We start from the raw sequence: 22,861 nt of genomic DNA, 5'->3' as shown, positions 1-22,861 counted from the left end.
CCCCACACACCCTTCCCTTGCAGTTCAACGGGTTCAAACTTTTTTCTGGAAAAATCAATCTTCGCTTCCAACAAACAGTAAGTTCTATGTTCTATTCCAACAAACTTTTCCTTCAAGGAATCGTGTTCTTGAAATGACAATTCCGGTAAACAATGAATCAATGATTGAGGTTTGGTAGGTTTTTCAAGGTTTTCTGGGTTAGTGGTTAGGAATCCTTCACTGAATCGTGTTATGGAAATAACGATTCTGTGAAATGCCGTCGTCCGAAATCGTTCCCGGAATCGTGTTAACCAAAGCTTTCCAGTTGATATCCGGAAACCACATGCAAAGTGTTCCGGGAGTTATCGGAAAACTCGTGTTCCGGATAATTCTTTCCGGAATCGTTTTGTGAAGATTTCCGGTTAATTTTTTCTCCCGTTCTAGAAATGATTTTTCTTTTTTACGTTCTTAATTTTTTTTTTATTTCCGGTTCGGAAAACTTTTAATTTCGTTGTCGCGAAGCTCTCTGAAATAGCTTTGGGTATGACATACTACTGATCAAGGTTAATTCTATATGCAAATTATTGGAAGTTGAAATATAATTACATTCTTTTGTAGCAATTTGAATTCATTTAGCTCTTCATACTCGATACATTACTTACTTAGTGTGTTATTTTATAGTGACTTGGTTGTCTGTTGTGCTAATATGATAGCGTTGTGGAACAAAATGTTAATGTTGTGGCTTTTGAAACTTTCATATGTGTTAATGTTGTGGCTTTTGAAACTTTCATATGTTTTTGCTTTCATATGCTTTTGAAGCTTTGTTCTTTGTTCTTTCTCTTAATCATTCAATGGATATGAATTTGTTAATCGCTCAATGGATATGCCAAATAGTCCAATTATTTTTATTAGTTCTAGATAGAATGGATTCAAATAGTAAGAAAGGTTTGGATCAAATTATAGCATTCATCAAGATACCAAATTTATACCAGGCTTGATATATTTCAACACTTGCTTGTTTTAGTGTTAGCATATCAATTATCATTATCATTGTTTAGCTTGGCTTGATAGGACAAACTCATTAAACTATATATATATATATATATATATATATATATATATATATATATATATATATATATATATATATATATATACAAACTTCAGTTTTGGTTTTCTGCTTGGCTTTAGTGCCATTATACTATACATATCAATTTATCTTTTTCTCTTGGTGAAAAGAGATTGAAAATCAGGGTATGTTGTTAATGTTTCTGTTGCACACACAATGATAATTCAATTATTATCAGTATTCTCTAATCAAACTGTTGTAGTATGACTCAAAATTTGATGGATGGAGAATATTGTTGCTAAAAATATAAAAGATTTGTTTCAAATATATTTGTGCTGAAAATATATTTATGGAAAATAAATATATTTTTGTACCGTATGAAGGACGATTTGATGCAAATATATTTTGAAAGGGAATATTATATTTTTGATGCAAATATTCTTTCACTGAAGGAGAAAAAAATAAAACGTATATTCAGTGTGATATTCGTTCCAAATTTATGAGTTATACTTTTACTATAAATATAGACCTTGTATCATAGTAAACCTTGAGATAGAGGGGGCTGAAACAAGGGTTTACAAAGGCAACAACAAAACTAGGGTTTGTATAGAGTTTGTCTCTTTGGAAAAAACACTAGGTTTTGAGGGTTGATTCACCTTGGGAAACACTATTAGGATTGAGTCTCTTGGTTACGGGAAGAGGCTGGGTTTTTGGGTAGAATTAGGCGGGAGACTTATTCTTCTAACCCATTGAAATCTCTTTGTAATGTTACTCATCATATAGTGAAACGGAGGGCTGCTCTCTCCCCCAGACTAGGTCAATTTGGACCGAACTGGGTCAACAAATTCTTTGTGTTCTCTCTTCCTTTTCTCTCGCTGTTGTTTTCTACTTTTGGCTTGTGATTATAACTGTTCCATACACTTTGATTTTGGTTGCTTTATTATCCCTTGCTCCACACATCAAGTTGTTATTGGTGTGAGTTTTCATCGAATTCGCAACAATTGCCGCCCACCGTGGGGCAAGGGTCAAAGGATAATCAAGTACCATGGGTTTGAAGTGGGATATTGAGAAGTTTACCGGAGATAACGATTTTGGGTTATGGAAGGTAAAGATGGAAGCGGTGTTAATACAGCAAAAGTGTGAGAAAGCTTTGAAGGGTGAAGGTTCGTTACCGGTCACCATGTCACGAGCGGAGAAGACCGAGATGGTGGACAAGGCCAGGAGTGCCATTGTCTTGTGCCTCGGGGATAAAGTTTTGAGAGAAGTAGCAAAGGAACCAACCGCGGCATCGATGTGGGCAAAGTTGGAATCTTTGTATATGACAAAGTCTTTGGCTCGTCGGCAATTCCTAAAGCAACAACTTTACTTATTCAGGATGGTAAAGTTAAAGGCCATCATGGAGCTACTTGTGGAGTTCAACAAAATCATTGGTGATTTGGAGAACATTGAGGTGCGTCTTGAGGATGTGGGTGCTCTGATGGTGTGGTGTTGTTTGGAGGATGAAGAAGGTGATGTTGGTCACCTTGAGATTGATGCCTAGTGGAGCGGTGATCGTCTGGAGAGACGTTAAACACTCAACATCAGCCTGGAGAGGCGGTGGTAAGAATACTCATGATCAGTCTGGAGAGGCGGAGGTAACAATACTCATGATCTACCTGTTGAGGTGGAGTTGCAAGGTTGAAGACATAGTTAGATGTACGCATTTGCTAGTTGGGGTAGAGTACGCTCAGCTTAAGGTGGAGTTGAACACACCGGTAATGGTACGACTATGGAGGACCTTGGGTGCTATGCTCTATGGTGAGCAAGGGATTTCTTCATAAGGTTGAAGAATGTATATCACGACTTGCGGGATTACTCTAAAAAAAGGCCAAGGGTGATTGGATGCAAGGAGACCTTCAAGGAAGCGGGAGATGTCCTGTGTTGAAGATGTCATGGTGAATGCTTGTGGAACTACCTAAAACTCCTAGTGTAGTTGGACTGCAAGGACTCTTCGAGAAGACGGAAGACGTTCCGATGGCTGAAGAGGTTGAGGTAAAGGCTTGTGGAACTACCTAAAATTCCTAGCGTAGTTGGACTGCAAGTACCTTCGAGAAGGCGGAAGACATTCCGATGGCTGAAGGGATTAAGGTGTAAACTTGTGGAGCTACTTGGTGTAGTGGGAAGCAAGGGAAAGAGCAGCAAGGTGTTGATGTTAAATTGGCAACATCACTAATTTAGAGTCAAGGTGGAGAATGTTGTAGTATGACTCAAAATTTGATGGATGGAGAATATTGTTGCTAAAAATATAAAAGATTTGTTTCAAATATATTTTGTGCTCAAAATATATTTATGGAAAATAAATATATTTTTGTACCGTATGAAGGACGATTTGATGCAAATATATTTTGAAAGGGTATATTATATTTTTGATGCAAATATTCTTTCACTGAAGGAGAAAAAAATAAAACGTATATTCAGTGTGATATTCGTTCCAAATTTATGAGTTATACTTTTACTATAAATATAGACCTTGTATCATAGTAAACCTTGAGATAGAGGGGGCTGAAACAAGGGTTTACAAAGGCAACAACAAAACTAGGGTTTGTATAAAGTTTGTCTCTTTGGAAAAAACACTAGGTTTTGAGGGTTGATTCACCTTGGGAAACACTATTAGGATTGAGTCTCTTGGTTGGGTTTTTGGGTAGAATTAGGCGGGAGACTTATTCTTCTAACCCATTGAAATCTCTTTGTAACGTTACTCATCATATAGTGGAACGGAGGGCTGCTCTCTCCCCCAGACTAGGTCAATTTGGACCGAACTGGGTCAACAAATTCTTTGTGTTCTCTCTTCCTTTTCTCTCGCTGTTGTTTTCTACTTTTGGCTTGTGATTATAACTGTTCCATACACTTTGATTTTGGTTGCTTTATTATCCTTTGCTCCACACATCAAGTTGTTATTGGTGTGAGTTTTTCATCGAATTCGCAACACAAACTAGTACCAATACCAATGGATTTAATGGGTTATGGGTGTGACATAGTTAGTTAAGCTTTTGTGATGTTATTGTTTAAGTTTAATTCTAGTCTTTTTTTTAATTAATTCTTTGTCTTTTTTATTCAGTGGTTCGGTGCAGAGGACGAGGTGGCAAGATTATACGCATAGGACAAAACGATACGACATGAGGGGGTTTGGTGCATAGGACGAGGTGGCAAGATTATACGCATAGGACGAAACAAACGACGAAATGAGGTGGTTTGGGATCAACCAGTCGTACATCAAGGGGAGGAGCAGCTCATAAATCAAGAGGTAGAGATGCATGGACTTGTGGCAGTAGAGCAGCATATGGATCAAGATGTGGAGCAACCCGCACAGAGGTATATGGGTGGACCTTATGACTTGTTTGTTCTCACGCAGTATGAGGTCCATATGAAGTCACAAATACATGCATGGAGTGGTACTACATGGTATCACATCCTAGTTTGATACGGCCTAATGAGGACCCGCATAGACCAGTCCCTGTTCCAACATATAGGGTCCCTGATGATGCAGGACCTTCTGACCCGAGGATGTCTTTGATTGCTTCTAAGCTACAGGATTACTTGGATGCGGTCGGGGCCACAAAAGAGGAATCCCAATTTGAGCATTTGTATGAAGCATTAAACCTAACTCATGGTGGACCTTTACCTTAGCTATATTAGTTTATTTATTATATATTGCATTATCGACTTCTACTTTATGTTAAATTTGGTATTATCAAATTTTGCTTTATGATATACATTGTACTATCGATATCTGGTTTATTTTAAACATTATATTATCGACTTTTGGTTCATGATTATACGTTGTAATATCGACTTTGCAATATTGGGATATAATATATAGTGCTCGTGTTATATATGCAGGAACCTTTTATTGTTTTTTGAACCAATATGCAGGAACCTATACATTAAAAAAAAAAAGGAATGAACGAGAATGTGACGAGAATGTGGACATTTTTTAAGAGGCTGTGATCAATATTTATATATGCATCCACTTAAATCGAGACAGGACACAATCATGCATATGTTTCTGTTATATTACTATCTCTAAAGTTGAGATAGTAATATATGAATCCTGAGAACAATGCTATATTTAAGATAGATATGCAACCCAAAATGAGTTACATCATCTCTTATTGAAGATGTCATGTTTAAACTTGTGGCAAATGCAAACAAATTCTTAAATACAAAACAGTACAATGGTTTTTTGTCTATGGGGAAACCGTGGAACAACTAGACTATCTCAAACACAAGTTTGTTTATTTATTCTATTAAATGAAAAAAAATAGAAACACAGTTTCAAATCATAAAACAAGACTTAAACTTCAATTACACCAGTGATGTGTGGCACTACCGGTGCAAGGCATTGCCACTGTTGCAAACGTCCAACAAATGCTACCATCCAAGATGTTGCTTCTGGTAAACAAAATTTCTTCCAATCCAATGTAACTTCGGGCATTGGAAACCCTTGCTTCATCTTTACCTATAATAAAAGTTAAATTATTATTTTAAACACAAGTAATTATTATTTCAAATTAAAATAACTAGTATTCATATTTACCTGAACCCAGTGATCCTTGACAAAACCAATGCAAAACAAATCTAACACCAGTGAAATGTAAAGTCCTCATAGGAAAGAACGTCTTACTGGGACGCCCTAACATTACTAGAATAACATTATACCGATTTGCTATCACGTAACCCATATGCGGTATGGTCATCCATCTCTCTCTAGGCCGAGGGCCCAATCCTGATATCTTCAATGAATCTCTTACTTGTTGCAGACAGTTTTCGAATAAATTTTTGTAGGAACTGATATTAGCTACTATCTCACTGTCCAACTCTCTTCGGACTATAGGCCATCCTTCTTCACCATATCCAAGTAATAGTGCAATCACCCTAAATCCACAATTTCCATCAGGAGCAACATTCACTATGTCTTCAACATATGGATGAATATGATCAGGAAATTGTCCCAATAACCTATGAAATTCTTGTTGTTTCTGGGAGGGTTGCTTCTGGGATGATTGAGACAATTGTATCTGAGAGGGTAGTTTCTGAGATGGTTGTTTTTTAGATGGTAGATTTTGAGATGGTTGAGATGACTGTTTCTGAAAGGGTAGCTTCAGAGATGGCTGAGATGGCTGTTTTTGAGATGATTGCTTTTGACAGGGTTGGGATGATTGTGTACACAGCCTCTTCGACGATCCTTGAGAGCCAGAATATTCATTGTCAACATGCTCCCAATATGAAGGATCACGATACACATCATATTCCTTTGGTCCCTTGCCTTTATCCTTCTTTTCTCCTCCTTTGGTTTTAACTTTGTCGAGAGGTGGACACATTGAACTCGTAGCTAGATAAGCAAGTTCAAGAACCTTACTTTTCAATGCTCGTTTTCCAATAATGTCAAGTGACCGAAACCGTTTCCATAATTCATCAATTGCATAAGTCATGTCTAACTCATATCCAGTTTCCGTGTCTTCCTCTTGTTGACCTTCCATGCTTAATTTCTTCCATTGAATGTGAATTGAATCTAATGGTATAGGAATACTGAAGGTAAGAAAAACACAAGAAGGGGGGGTTGAATTGTGTTTTGAAAAATTCTTCGTTTCTCCTAAAAACTGAACACACTGGTCAGAAGCTAAGTGAGACAGCTTCTGAAGTGATAATCAGAATCTGAACGCAGCGGAATAAAACAGAGAGTGAGAAGAAGAATGACACAAAGCAATTATACAGGTTCCTTCCACAATCCGGAAGTAGTCCTGTCCCTCTTGCACTTCATAGGAGAGTTCACTAGAATGTAATATCTGATTACAAATGCTCAAGCACACAAGCAAGAGACTTCCTTTGCTCAAGCACAACTGCAAGAGACTTCCTATGCTCAAGAACACAATCAAGAGACTTCTCTGCTCAAGCACAACTGCAAGAGACTTCTAAACAAAATTACACAGAAAATTGTTTAAGGTTGAACACTTGATATACAATCAGAGGTGCTCACAATACAAATCAGATACAGACTCTAAGACTTAAGAATTTCTAAGATATGACTTTGAGACACAGAAATTCTAAGTGAATACTGAACAATTTCAGCAGAGGTTTGGCACTTGTAAAAATGTTGAGAGTCTTTCGTTCAGCATTACCAATTCTCTAAGTCTTCACTCCTTTATATAGAGGTGTGGAAGAGACGTTGTGAAATTTCCAGCACATCGAAAGAGTCGTTGTTGAAGCTTGATCTCTCACCAATGATCTTTTGCCTGATTTGGTTGTTGTCCTATGAAGAACCAATTTGAAATCCATTCCCATTGTGAAGGAACATCTTTGCAGGCATAACTGTTAATCTAGAGCTGTTTTCTTTGTCTTGTAGCGTGGACACAAAATAGAGTAGTGGAGAAGGTGGTTGTACAGTTCGTACAAAGTACAATGTCAATGCTTTTTGAAGATAAGCTTCCAATGCCTTTAAATTTTCAGCAAAATGACTGTTACACATCCCACTAGTCTTCTGCATTGTTTTCGAATCCAATAAACAGCCTTTGAAGTGTTGATCTTTGAATCTTCAGCTTGTGGTGATAATCAACTTCTGATGAAGACGATTCTGAACTATCCGCTTCTGATGACTATCCACTTCTGATGACTTTCAACTTCTGATGACGTCATCATTCTTCAGATGCGCTTTTGTCTTCAGATGCACTTCTTTTCAGATGCTTTCAAGCTTCCTTTTCTTGATTCCTTAGCTCTCTTTTTGTTCTTCAGAACCTTTATATGATTTAAATTTTTAACTATGGTCCTGTACACTTGAACAAATATTAGCTAGTCCAATTTACAATTTTTAATACCTTGTTATCATCAAAACTCTTTAAGGTTCATTGTTAAACACATTTTGTTCCAACAAACTCCCCCTTTTTGATGATGACAAACAATAATATTTAAAATTGATCAATTGTTGTTAATCTAATTAACAAGTTGACTTTGGGGTTCTGAGGTTTGTAAGCTCAGAGTCTGAGGTTTGTAAGCTCTAACTCCCCCTGAGTCTGATAGTCTTTAAGGTGAGGTTTGTAAGCTCCCCCTAAGTTCTATCCAAGTTAATTTAATTCATTGAGCGCACAATAATAATAATCAGAGCTTTAATCAATACTTAATTGAGAAGTAGATTATAGATAATGGTTCAATTAATTTTATTTGAAATTTGATACTCCTTCTTTCGTTCATAGCTTATACCTTTAAGGTAAAAAAAATGATAGAAGTTTTTCAACATAATTTTCAAATATCATTAATGGGGCTCAGTGCCTTTAAATACTATCACATATACTCCCCCTTTTGTCATTAGCAAAAAGAAATTAAGCAATAAGACAAAAAGATATTGAGAAAAACTCAAACATGAAGAGAGTATAACTACAATCAGAACCTATAATCTTATCAGAATATAATCAGACAAAAACAAAACTATCAAAGTAAAGAGTATCAGAGCAGAATATCAGTTCAACAAAATTCAGAAGCAGTGATAGAAACAAGACATAAGATGTTCAGAAGCAAAATATGAAACAACTAAAACAAACAACAAAAAATAAACACTAGGGTGTGCAACTAAGGTTTGGTTTGTTGTTGTTGTTGTTGTTGTTGCATCATGTTCATCATCTTCTCCATTTGCTCAGCTTGCTTGTTCAACAGATCTTCAAGAGCTTGTTGCTTCTGGAGAAGAGCCATTTCCCTTGCTTTGGATTCTTCCTGTTGCTTAGCCATCTTCTGTCTTAGCAGCTTGAACATCCTTGCTTCTCTTGTCATGTAGTCAGCTTCTGAGTAGAATGACTCATTTTCCAGAAGCAGCCTGGGACCTCTAGCTCTCTTAGCTAGCTTCAGATCCTTCAAGAATCTTCTGACAGTTGCAGCCTTGATTCTGATACACTTGCTGCTTACAGCTTCCATCAAATCAGTAGCTCTTTTCTTCAATGACGCCCAATCTTCCTCATAAGCAGTTGGCAGATCAATCATCCTTCTGTGCTCAACCAGATTGTGCATCTCTGAAAGGATCTTGAGTAGCTCATCGTCAATGTAATCAGATTCCAGGATGTTCAGGGGTGGGTGTTCAAGGATTTCTAGGTCTGAGGATTGGTCAGAATCACTAGGGGAAGGGTCTTGAACAGGTTCAGACCCTGGAATGGTGAGTTGTTCAGATTGAGTTGAGGAGGATGGTTGGTCAGGGTTAATTTGTGTGGTTGAGGTTGAGGCTTGGAGATTGACTTGATGATTGTCAATATCCATTGGAGTGGGTTGGGGTAAAGCTTGCTCTGGTTGTGGTTCCGTATGCTCTGGTTGTGGGTTTGGTTGGGGGTCAGTTTCAGTATTGGTTGGTGGTTGTTGTGGTGAAGTTTGCTCAGTTTGAATGTTGGGTTGGGGGTCAAAGTAAGTGTTGGGTGATTGTTTTTGGGGTGATGAAGGCTTGTGTGGTTCAGGAGTATGGTGTTGGGGGCTATCTGAAACAACTTTATCAGAAGCAACTGCTTCTGAATTTGTTTCAGAGGCTTTTTCTGGGTTAGGATTGTTCTCTGGTAATTCACCTGAATAGTGATGAACTAGATTGTCCAGGACAGAAATGTCTTCTGTTGATGTAGGAATTGGTGGTTGTGATGAAGAGGGTGAGATGGTGGTAGAGATTACTGGAATCTGACATACCTTGACAGAGTTGTCAACTTCAGAAGTGGTAGCATCTAGTGCACTAGTTGAAGGAACAGAACCTGAAACATCAGCTTCTGCTATTCCATGATTCTCTTTCTTATTCATATGACCTTGCTGTATGTTTTCAACAACAGCCTCTTCCACTACTATCAACATTTCTCCTTCCTCATCATCTTCAGCAGTTTTACCAGCAATTAACCTGACTTCCGCCAATTTTTCTTTGAAGAACTTATCACAATTTTCCACACCCAAGGCCTTCAGCTTTTCATCTCTTTCTAGTTCGTACTGATCTTTTAAATACTTCTTATCTGCTTTCATATCATAAACACGTTCCTTAGCCATCCTTTTCATTGCAGGAGTCACTACAACCATATGACTCACAATATCTAGAGGAACCTTCTTCTTCTTGGGCTCTTGCTCTTCTTTTTCAATAGCTTCAAGAGCTTCATCCAAATGCTCCTTGGTGATTATCAAGTCTGTCTTACCTTTTCTTCTTTTCTGGGGAATAGAAGCAGCACAAACTTTCTGTTTCTTTCCCTTCTCCTTAGCAGCAACAGATTCAGCTTCAGTTCTGGCCCTCTTTCCTTTTGTTGCATCAGGAGCAGCAGCAATACCTTCAGTGTTGACTCCTGATTCTCTGGCATGAGCAGCTACCAGACTGGCCAGAACTACATGATTGTTTTCTTGAATAATAGAAGGAAAGTTCTTCAGAGAATCTGACTCAGCAGTGGTCAGTTCAATCCACTTTTCATCAACTGGGAGTTTGCTGATGACCTTCATAGCATACAAAGACTTGCTATTTAGGATGCGATCAAAAGTGGTATCTGTGAAACATCTATCAGATGCTAGTTTGTATCTCCTCCGAATCTCCAACAGCTTACTTTGATGAAAGATTTCTGACAGAAGCCTTCCACAGGGTACTTGTTTCCTTTCCCTGCTGATACCCTCTTTTATAGCCCAGCACAAATGATGCAATAAGTAGTTTGGAAGGTCAATCCTTTGAAAGGTAGCCAAGGAGTACAAGGCTAATTGATGATCCTTGTTTGGTTGATCAGCTCCTCCACCTCTTTGAAAGAAGCAATTTGCACTGAACTTCAACAACAATCTGTGACAAACTTCCATATCTGCAGTCTTCGCCTTTGGGTTTCCTTTGCCAAACAGATTCACATAGCTTTCTAGCAGGATATCATCTGAGGTGACATCCCACTTGAAAAATCCTTTTGAAGAAACTCTGCAAGCTTTTGCAATAGCCCTTTTTGTGATGGTTACTAGGATACCCATCACTGGTGACCTAATCTCCATTCCTTCAAACGGTTTCAGACCCATTTCTTCTCTAGTCTTTCCCTTTAGACTAGAATCTCTCTTTACAGCTTGTTCTTCTTCCAGTCTTGCCGCTTCCTTGTCATAGACTTCAGCCCTTAACCAAAAGTCCTTCACCAGATATTCATATGTTGGTCCATTCAACATATGGAAGTAACCATGTAACTTCTGAGGTTTGATGTAAGCTTCCATCTTCACATCATATTTCTCCAGAGAAGCGAAGTCAAAAGGTGTTTCCTTTTGAACGATTAGAGATTCTGCTGGAATGGACATGGTCTTTGGTTTGATAGTTGACCCAGATTCTGATGCGCCTTGCATGTTTGAAGTAGATTCTGGAACGTTTTGTTGATTCGAACTTGAGGATGCCATTTGATGATGAAGATGATTTTGGGTTTCTAGGGTTGAGATTGCGCTTACTTCGCAAGACCAGGTTTGAAAGCAAAGAGTGTTTGTTGTGAAGTGAGTAGTGTGTGAATTGACAATGTGTTAAGAGTAAAAACGATTGCAATTCAAAAGAGACAAACAAACATAACATTAATGACAAATTGGGGGCGCGTGAAAGTACTTTCAAAGCTATTAAATCATCATTGCCCTTTTAAGTTATACACCAATACAAATACGCCACATCAGAAGTTCTCAGAGTAACTACCAAGTTAGTGGGCCAGAAGTTACCATAAAAAGTAACTTCCAACGTTTCCACTAACTCTACTATTTAGAAGCATAAAATCCAGCTTCTGGACTTCAGATGCTGACGTCATTATTAGAAGCGAGTTTTCCTCAGATCCTCAATAAAGAGCTTCTGATGTACCACTGCTTCTAAACTGACTTCAGAACCTAAAATCCTATTCAGGAGCAAGCAAGCTTTAATCAGACACAAAGTGCATGTTCAAACTTTTCTTTATAAAATCAAACCTTTCAACAGTTAAAGGCTTAGTAAATATATCAGCCCATTGATTCTCAATATCAATGAATTGTATATCTAAAATACCCTTTTGAACATAGTCTCTGATAAAATGATGTTTGATTTCAATATGCTTAGCTCTTGAATGCAAAATTGGATTTTTAGACAAACAAATAGCAGCAGAATTATCACAATAAATGGGAATACTGTTGGCAATTATCTGATAGTCTTCCAACTGATGTTTCATCCAAAGTAGTTGTGTACAACAACTTGCAGCTGAAATGTATTCTGCTTCTGCTGTAGACATAGCAATAGTTGTTTGTCTTTTGCTAGCCCAGGATATAAGATTATCACCAAGAAATTGACAATTGCCACTGGTTGACTTTCTTTCAATCCTATCACCAGCATAATCAGCATCACAGAATCCAATTAGCTTATAATCTAAGGATTTCCTATAAAGGAGTCCAAGATTAGTTGTTCTTTTCAAATACCTGAAAATTCTCTTGACAGCAGTCATATGAGATTCTCTAGCATCTGATTGGAATCTTGCACACAAGCATACACTGAATAAAATATTTGGCCTAGATGCAGTGAGGTATAACAAAGAACCAATCATACCTCTGTACAGCTTCTGATCTACTTTAGCTCCTTCGTCTTCTTTTCTTAAGTTGCACGTAGGATGCATTGGAGTGTTCATCACTTTACAATCTTCAAGCTTGAACTTCTTCAGAAGCTCCTTTGTATACTTTGATTGATGAACATAAACTCCATCTTTGCATTGATTGATTTGAATGCCAAGGAAGAACTTCAGCTCTCCCATCATGCTCATTTCAAATTCACCCTGCATCAACTTAGAAAATTCCTTGCAAAGAGATGCATTAGTAGAACCAAATATTATATCATCAACATATATTTGCACAACAAGAATATCTTTCTCAAGAGTCCTACTGAAGAGTGTAGTGTCAACCTGTCCTCTTTTAAAATCATTTTTGATTAAGAAATTACTTAGTCTATCATACCAAGCTCTGGGAGCTTGTTTCAAGCCATATAGTGATTTCTTCAGTTTAAAAACATCGTCAGGATACTTAATATCCTCAAATCCAGGTGGTTGTTTGACATACACTTCTTCTTCAATGACTCCATTAAGAAATGCACTCTTTACATCCATTTGATATAATATTATGCCATGATTAACTGCGTAACTGGAGCAAATGTTTCAGTATAATCAATGCCTTCTTGTTGACTATAACCTTGTGCAACAAGCCTAACTTTGTTCCTTGTTACTTCTCCTTGCTCGTTCAACTTGTTTCTGAATACCCATTTTGTTCCAATAATCTTCTTGTGCTGAGGTTTGGGTACCAGATCCCACACATCATTTCTTTGAAACTGATTCAACTCTTCTTGCATAGCTAGGATCCATCCATCATCTGAAAGTGCTTCATCAACAGTTGCAGGTTCAATCATTGAGATAAGTCCAATCATAGAATCTTCTTGTCTGAAGTAAGATCTTGTTCTTCTTGGATTATCTTTGTTTCCAATGATTAGCTCCTCAAGATGTGAAGACTTATGCTTGAATGTGTTTCTGGGAGGATCTGCTTGATGTGAGCCATCTTGGGCTTCATCAGAAGCAACTTCATCTTGCGCTTCTGATGTGGGCTCAGCTTCTGGACTGTCTTCAGATTCAGCTATCTGATCAGGTTCTGGAGTTACTTCAGGAACCTGTATCTCTGCAAAACTTTCATCTTGCTTTGAAGTTTTATCTTCAAGCTCTTTGTCATCAAATCTGACGTGCATAGATTCTTCAACACAAAGTGTCTCTGAATTATACACTCTGTATGCCTTTGACCTTTCAGAGTAACCTAAGTAGATTCCTCTTTGGGCCTTGGCATCAAATTTCTTTAGGTAGAGCTTGTTATTTAGAATGTAACATGTACATCCAAATTGATGAAAGTAAGAGATATTGGGTTTCCTTCCTTTAAAGAGTTCATATGCTGTTTTCTCCAAAATAGGTCTGATATAGATCCTGTTTTGAACATAACATGTTGTATTCACTGCTTCTGCCCAAAAATGTTTTGCCAAATTGTTTTCATGGATCATGGTTCTGGCCATTTCTTGTAAAGTTCTATTCTTTCTCTCTACAACCCCATTTTGTTTTGGAGTTCTAGGAGAAGAGAATTCATGGAGAATTCCATGTTTTTCACAAAAAGCTTCAAATGGCTCATTTTCAAATTCTCCACCATGATCACTTCTGATTTTTAAAATCTTTGATTCCTTTTCAGATTGAATTTGGGTGCAGAAACTACTGAATACATCACAAGCAACATCTTTACTCTTTAGGAATTTCACCCAAGTCAATCTGATGTAATCATCAACAATGACTAATCCATATTTACTTCCATATAAGGATGCAGTACTGACTGGTCCAAATAAGTCAATATGAAGTAGTTCCAAGGGTCTGAAGGTTGAAACAATGTCTTTAGTTTTAAAAGATGATTTCACAATTTTCCCTCTCTGACATGCACCACAGAGTGCATCTGAATGATAATCAATGTCTGGTAGGCCTTTGACAAGTTGTAACTTACTAAGCTTAGAGATTAATCTCCAGTTAGCATGTCCCAACCTTATGTGCCACATCCATTTCTTATCATTCACAGACAGAAGGCAAATCACCTTCTGATCAGCCAGTTCAGAAAATTGATTTTATAGACATTATTAATCCTCTTTCCCTTGAACACAATGGATTGGTCTTCCTTGTTGATTACGGTACATTTGGTTCTCTCAAAAAGTACATCATAACCATTATCACAAAATTGACTTATGCTCAAAAGGTTATGTTGAAGACCATCTACCAACCATACATTATTAATTGAGGTAGAGGAATTACCAATAGTTCATGTATCTATGATCTTGCCAGATTGGTTGCCTCCAAACTTCACATTTCCACCCTCTTTCATTGTTAGGCTGAGGAACATGGACTTCTCTACTGTCATGTGTCTTGAGAAACCGCTGTCTAGGTACCATGATCTTTGCTTTGGCTCTGCTTTTAGACATACCTGCATCATTGACATTTTTAGATTTAGGTACCCATTGTTCTATGGGTCCTAGAAGGTTAGTACTAAAGGCTTTACTTTTTGCTTCCTGTAGCTTGTGCTTTAAGTTGAGTTGCTTCTGATTAACCATCACCTTAGGTATTGGTACTTCAGAAGCAGTAACTGTCTTCTTCTGAAACTTAGACTTCAGAACCTCAAATTTTAGTTTCACCAGACTCTGAGGAATAGGTTCTGATCTTTTCAGGATCATGACCTTTGAAGTCTTGGAATCAGATTTGATCATAACCTTTGGCTTAGAGTTCTTTGGATTTGAAGTAATCTCAGCCTTAGAGCTAGAAGCTTCAGGTTCTGAAACTGCTCCTCCTGGTCAGAAACTTTCTGTTCTTCTTGGCTAGATACTGCAGTCTGCTGGAGAGCATAGCCATCTCAGTAGCATCTTCTTCAGAGTCTGAACCAGATGGTTCTCCTTCTTCAGACTCAACTACCTTAAGAGCTTTTGATGACTTGCCTTTTGATGGAAGAGCTATTGATTTATTCTTCTTAGTAGACTCATGTTCATTAAAACTTAACTCATGAACTTTGAGAGAACTAACAAGATCTTCGACACTTAAAGTGTTTAAATCTTTAGCTTCCTCAATGGCAGTCACCTTTGGTCTCCATATGGTAGGCAAGCTTCTGAGTATCTTGCTCACGTGGTCAGAAGCAACATAACTCTTCTTTAGAATCTTAAGTCCAGAGACTAAGGTTTGAAACCTTGAGTACATCTCCTCAATGGTTTCATCTTCCTTCATCTTGAACAACTCAACTGATGAACCAACATAAGAGCCTTTGCTTCCTTGACCTTCTTGCTTCCTTCGTAGTTTGAACAGAGAGAAGCAAACATAGGTTTAGCAGTGGACTTGTCACTCATCTTCATATACTCTGCTTTGGGAATAGCAGTGACAAGTGCTCCTCTGATAATATGATGATTCTTGTAGAGTTTCTTCAACTCAGGAGTATGTTTCTTTCTAGGGTTAATATGTGTTTACCCCCCTGTAATATAGGTCATTTCCGGTTTTCCCCCCTGTAAAATATTTTTTTTGAATTTCATCCTTGAAATTTGAAAATATTTTGGTTTTAGACCTTCATTGAATATTTCACCCCCTGTAATTTCAGCAAATTTAGGTTTACCCCTCTTGTAATTTGAAAAAAATTTGGTTTACCCCCCCTGTTCATTTGAGCAAATTTCGGTTTACCCCCTGCCATATCTTTGATTTTGTACTGTCAAAACTCATGAAGGTCCAAAACCAAAAATCTTCAAATTACGAGGACGAAATCCAAAAAATATATTTTACAGGGGGTAAAACCGGAAATGGCCTATATTACAGGGGGGTAAACACATATTAACCCTTCTTTCTATCCACAACATCTCCTTCTTCATTAAGAACCAAGTCACCAACACCTTCTTCTAGTATATCCCATAGTTCTTCATCTAAACTCATGATATAACTATAGAAGTTGGTTTTCCACCAAGAAAATTCTTCAGCATCTCCATTGAACTTTGGAATCTTTCCTACACTGGATTTCTTACTGTCACTATAATCATGTGCAACATTATTATAGCTAGTTTGACCAGGAGTAGGAATAGGAGATCCACCAGACATGTTTTTCTCAGATCTTTTACTGTTGCACGGTTAAATGTTAAGACAACAGACCAAGGCTCTAGATACCAATTGAAGGTAAGAAAAACACAAGAAGGGGGGTTGAATTGTGTTTTGAAAAATTCTTCGTTTCTCCTAAAAACTGAACACACTGGTCAGAAGCTAAGTGAGACAGCTTCTGAAGTGATAATCAGAATCTGAACGCATCGGAATAAAAAAGAGAGAGAGAGAGAGAGAGAGAGAGAGAGAGAGAGAGAGAGAGAGAGAGAGAGAGAGAAGAAGAAGAAGAAGAAGAAGAAGAAGAAGAACGACACAAAGCAATTATACAGGTTCCTTCCACAATCCGAAAGTAGTCCTGTCCCCCTTGCACTTCCAAGGAGAGTTCACTAGAATGTAATATCTGATTACAAATGCTCAAGCACACAAGCAAGAGACTTCCTTTGCTCAAGCACAACTGCAAGAGACTTCCTATGCTCAAGAACACAATCAAGAGACTTCCCTGCTCAAGCACAACTGCAAGAGACTTCTAAACAAAATTACACAAAAAATTGTTTAAGGTTGAACACTTGATATACAATCAGAGGTGCTCACAATACAAATCAGATACAGACTCTAAGACTTAAGAATTTCTAAGATATGACTTTGAGACACAGAAATTCTAAGTGAATACTGAACAATTTCAGCAGAGGTTTGGCACTTGTAAAAATGTTGAGAGTCTTTCGTTCAGCATTAGCAATTCTCTAAGTCTTCACTCCTTTATATAGAGGTGTGAAAGAGACGTTGTGAAATTGCCAGCACATCAAAAGAGTCGTTGTTGAAGCTTGATCTCTCACCAATGATCTTTTGCCTGATTTGGTTGTTGTCCTATGAAGAACCAATTTGAAATCCATTCCCATTGTGAAGGAACATCTTTGCAGGCATAACTAATAATCTAGAGTTGTTTTATTTGTCTTGTAGCGTGGACACAAAACAGAGTAGTGGAGAAGGTGGTTGTATAGTTCGTACAAAGTACAATGTCAATGCTTTTTGAAGATAAGCTTCCAATGCCTTTAAATTTTCAGCAAAATGACTGTTACGCATCCCACTAGTCTTCTGCAGTGTTTTCGAATCCAATAAACAACCTTTGAAGTGTTGATCTTTGAATCTTCAGCTTGTGGTGATAATCAGCTTCTGATGAGCATCAGCTTCTGATGAAGACGCTTCTGAACTATCTGCTTCTGATGACTATCCACTTCTGATGACTTTCAGCTTCTGATGACGTCATCATTCTTCAGATGCACTTTTGTCTTCAGATGCACTTCTTTTTAGATGCTTTCAAGCTTCCTTTTCTTGATTCCTTAGCTCTCTTTTTGTTCTTCAGAACCTTTATATGATTTAAATTTTTAACTATGGTCATGTACACTTGAACAAATATTAGTTAGTCCAATTTACAATTTTTAATACCTTGTTATCATCAAAACTCTTTAAGGTTCATTGTTAAACACATTTTATTCCAATACATACCGCTAATTTTATATCTTCCCAACTCACAAGCACAAGGCAATCCATATGTTGCTCTGAGTCTGCAACCACATGTCGATTCGTCGATTTCCATATATCTAACTCTTTCAAACTCAACAACAATGCGCCTCAAGGCAGCTCTAGAAACAAATCCACACAATTTTTCATAAAATGGACTTGTGTGTGCATATTCAACTTCATAAAAACTTTTCTGAAATGAAGCTATGATGTTTCCTAATTGCAACTTCATGTTATCATGCATACCCTTCCAACATTTGCACAAGTCTCCTTTGCTGTTTTCCAACATTTGCTTCAGTTTCCAATGAGCATACTCTACCCTAATATGAAACAAAAGATCACATATAAGTCAATCCAATGTTGTTAAAAAAAATGTTCAAATTAAAAATTAAAATATATAAAATAAAATTTCAATTCAATCATACATATTAGTCGTTTGGTTACCCAAATGCATCACTTTGTCGACCCATGGTCCAACAAATTTTTGTCTATGAGGATTTAACCAAGTTTCTTTCACATAATCGACAAACGTATTGCAGCCAACACATGTTTGCTCAAACTGTTGCAATCGTTGCTGATACTAAACCTCATTAGGCGATTGTACAAGATCTTTCCACAGTTTGATCACCACCTTTAGCATATCCTTGGAAATATATTTCTTGCATTTTGCTTTAACATTTTTGTCTATGTGAAACTGGCAAAGAAAATTAACACTATTTGGAAATACAATTTCAATGGCGTTCATCAAAGCAAAATCCCTATCAGTCAAAATTACTTGGGGATATAAGCCTTCCTTAATAAACATACCTTTTAGCTTCTCTAATGCCCAACAAAAGTTTTCTTTTCGTTCAGATTCCATATAAGCAAATGCAACCGCAAAATGTGCACTCTGTAGATGTCATACCTAAAATTTCGAGCAACGGCAATCTATATTTATTAGTTTTGTATGTGCTATCCATAATCAACACAATTGGAAACAAGTTCAACAACTTGACTGAGTCTGGATGCGCCCACATTATATCTCTCATTACATCTGAGTCATCTCTTCTTCTACTCCAACTGACATAATTTTCACCATCTATCAACGTTAGCAGCTGTTGTATATCTATTTTATTACCTCTCACCTTTTTTCCATATATTTGTGTGATTCGAGTGACATTCTCTAGGTCTCTCTCTTGCAATGATAGAAGTATGTGTCTAGGTGGAACACGACGCTTTGCCAAATCTTCAACATGTTTATGTTCATCTGCATTTAGACGTCCCACAAAATCATGACCTTCCAATCTATCAGGTAACTCGTCGTTGTGAAATCCACATTTCACCTCAACTTTCCACCCGATACCATCTTTCAACGGTGTTGATCTAATTTTGAATGAACACCCGCATTTTTCGTAGCACTTTGTGTTGAACTTTCAGCTCGCTTGTACCTTCCACCCTTGTCACAACCCAAGATTAATTTATTACTTCTTCCTCTCTTTCCAGTCTCCTTATCTGATCTAGTAATGGTAACAGTCACTTTATTTCTAATTCTTATCTCCCTTGCCCAGCTTACAACAACTTCTCTTGTATCAAACCTTTGTGTAGTTGTGAATGCAGCAGTGGTGTCTACACATGGTTGATCTTTAAAAATGATATACAAAAATAGAACTTTAGAAAAAGTGAAAAACTATAATATAATTTTTTTTAATAAGAAACTATTACTAAAATCAAGATTTAAAAATAATAATACAAACAAGTAATATAAGAATCAAGACAATTATTTGGTATTGTAGTAATTTAAGTAATACAAGAATAATCAGGACAATTTTATTGTACTAATATAATAAGTAATACAAACAAGTAATAATAGAAACAGTATGGACAACGCATAAAATATGCAAGGTCCGAGGTTTGAATCCCGGCCACCACCAAAGAAAATTCAAACACAAATCACTTTATTCTCTCAAAAAAAAAGTAATAATAGAAACTGTACAAGAATAAGAAACTAATAAATTAAATGCACTGGTACGTTTTTTAATTGGTTTTAACTAGTATGAACCGGAAAGCTAAGCCTACTAGTCTTCCGGAATTTTTTCGAAAACGTATATAAGTATTCCGAATTTTTTCGGAAACGTATATATATATGAGTATTCCGAAACATTTTTGGAAAGGTATATATGAGTGTTCCGAATTATTTTCGGAAACCTTTTATAGTGAAAAAAAAGGAAATAAGTACCTGAAAAAATATTATGTGGGGTGAACTCATCCTGAATTAGGAGATGTTGAAAATGAGGGTGAAAAATTTATGTGTAAAAGATTATATAGTAAAAGGGGTGATATTGGAATTTTTAAAAAATTGTTGGGGTGAAGGTATAAGTGTAGGGGTGTGGGTATAACTTCCCTCATCTTATTAGTTAATTTTAAAAGTGGGATTTAAGCCCATCTACAATCCACTCAACAAAAAGCCCATCTAACAATTTACTAAGAATTTAAGGAAACTGGGATTCTTTTTAAACATTAACATACCATATACACCCTCTTGTCACTATTATAAGCAATACGGATGTGTCCGTCAATGTTTGGAGGAAATCAAGGATTGAATTTCCAATCATAGACTTTTGTGTCTTTCATGCCGTTATATTTCATAATATTGAGCACAAAACAGATAATAAGTCTGAAATACTAACATTCTCTTCTTATTTAATTGCTGATGGGGTTAATGGTCCGATCAGGATGTCTCTGATAGCAAACCATGAGTGTGTAAAGAGCAATTTTCTTTAAATATAACCCACATTCAAGTTAACCAACAATACTATCTACAAAATCATATACAGATAAAATAATACTTAAATTTTCCATTTCTCATATCTATCTAATCTTTATAAAATTTTGCTCTTCACCCTGCACATTTTGCTCGCGCCCTACAGCCATGCCAAAAATGCCCTTGCGCAAGTTAACTAGCGCAAGTGTTAATCACTGCGCCACTTAACTAATGCTGCGTGAGTTAACTAACGCAGCGTTAGTTAACTCACGCTACGTGCTATCTTAAACAAGGCAGATCACCTCATTTGCATGTTTGTGTTGCTTAAATGTTTAGATGTTTGCATGTTTATGTTGTAGTTTTGAGTTTTAGAGAATTTTTTTAGATTTAAGGTTTGTTTAAATTTTGATTTTTTTTTTTGCAAGATATGACAATGTTACATGCAAATGAGTAATATTGCTTAATTATTTAGATGTTTGCATGTTTATGTTTAATGTATAATTTTTAGGGTTTATGCATAATTTGCACTCCAACTGTTTGATGAAATGTTTGAATGAGTTTTTCATTGATTGTGTTTAATTTCTAATTGTGTAGATTTGAAGCAATGGCCGGGTGGATCGACGTTCATGCAGAATTCAACGGCAGAGAACCTCAGAGGTTGAAGGTTCGGTGCCTTGATGTAACGTTAAGAGGTCTCAAGGATCAACTGAATGAATTCAACCAAGGAGTCAACCCCAGAGACACAAGGAGGGTGGAATACGTTCGGTATAAACGTCCAACGCTCGACGAGGGGAGGATATCATTCACTTGGGTGGAGTTAAAGAACGACGAAAACGTGACGAGCATGTTTTGGGAGCACAGCATGTTCCAGTGGATCGATATGCGGGTGACGTTGCTGAGATCAACTGAAGATATTATCAAGAGCTTGATTCCGCCAGAAGATCGTCATTAGTTAGGGTAAGGTGCATTCCAACTACAACAATTGTCTTACCTCTGAAATGGGGTAATTCAAACTCGCCAAACGACGAGGACTCAAGCATTTCGCTCGACACTCATGTTTTTCCTTTGAAAAGATTAAATTTTTGTTTGGCTGGTTTAGATGAAGGTATTAAGTGTTAAGGAATGGACCTCATTTCGTTGGCACTTGAATACCATCATTCAAGATACTGATCGTATGATGGAGTCCTGTTGCTTAGCAAGTTTGAATTTGCCCCATTCAGTGGTAAGATAATTGTTGCAGTTGTAAGGTACATTCCAAAATGTAATGTAATTGTTGACATACATGGCGTTTATGTAATGTAACGAAACCTTAATTCGAAATTTTATTTGAATTCACGCTATCGCAATTTTTATTCGAATTCACGCCATCGCAATTTTTATTCGAATTCATGTTATCGCAATATTTATTCGAATTTACGCTATCACAATATTTAATCAAATTCACGGTATCGCAATATTTATTCGAATTCATGCTATCGCAATATTTATTCGAATTCACGCTATCGCAATATTTATTCGAATTCACCCTATCGCAATACTTTATTATAAAAAATTTATTACGTTAGTTAAGTCACGCTGTGTGACGTAACAAACACACCTTATAAGCTATGCGCAACTTAAGTCACGTACCTTATAAGCTATGCGCAACTTAAGTCACGCACCTTATAAGTTTTGCGCGAGTTAACTTGCGCAAGTTGGCCGGTGCTAAAAACTGAAGCACAAACGTTTCTTGGACGGCAGTCAATGGTCTTGACTCGTTTTTGCACGTTTTCCTTAACATTTGACCACGATTTTGGACCTTATTAAGTGCTATATACCTTATACCACCTATAAAAACCCTCACATACTTCCTCTTTTCCTCACATTTTCTCCTCCCACTCTCTCCCCCTCTTTCTCTTCTTCTTCTTCTAGGGTGTTTATACCGCTTTACCGCTTTAGGTATATACCAGTGGCTTT

General features: G+C 37.0%; 1 pseudogene; it reads right to left on the bottom strand.

The window, feature by feature from the left end:
* Positions 1–5,381: 5,381 nt before the first annotated feature.
* LOC146928889 (uncharacterized) lies at positions 5,382–21,003 on the bottom strand (annotated as a pseudogene).
* Between the last annotated feature and the right edge of the window lie 1,858 nt (positions 21,004–22,861).

Source organism: Medicago sativa, chromosome 4 (assembly GCF_051527215.1).
Source record: "Medicago sativa cultivar Bolivia chromosome 4, Bolivia_mono, whole genome shotgun sequence".
Classification (NCBI taxonomy): domain Eukaryota; kingdom Viridiplantae; phylum Streptophyta; class Magnoliopsida; order Fabales; family Fabaceae; genus Medicago; species Medicago sativa.
This window is presented reverse-complemented; position numbering and strand designations above follow the sequence as displayed.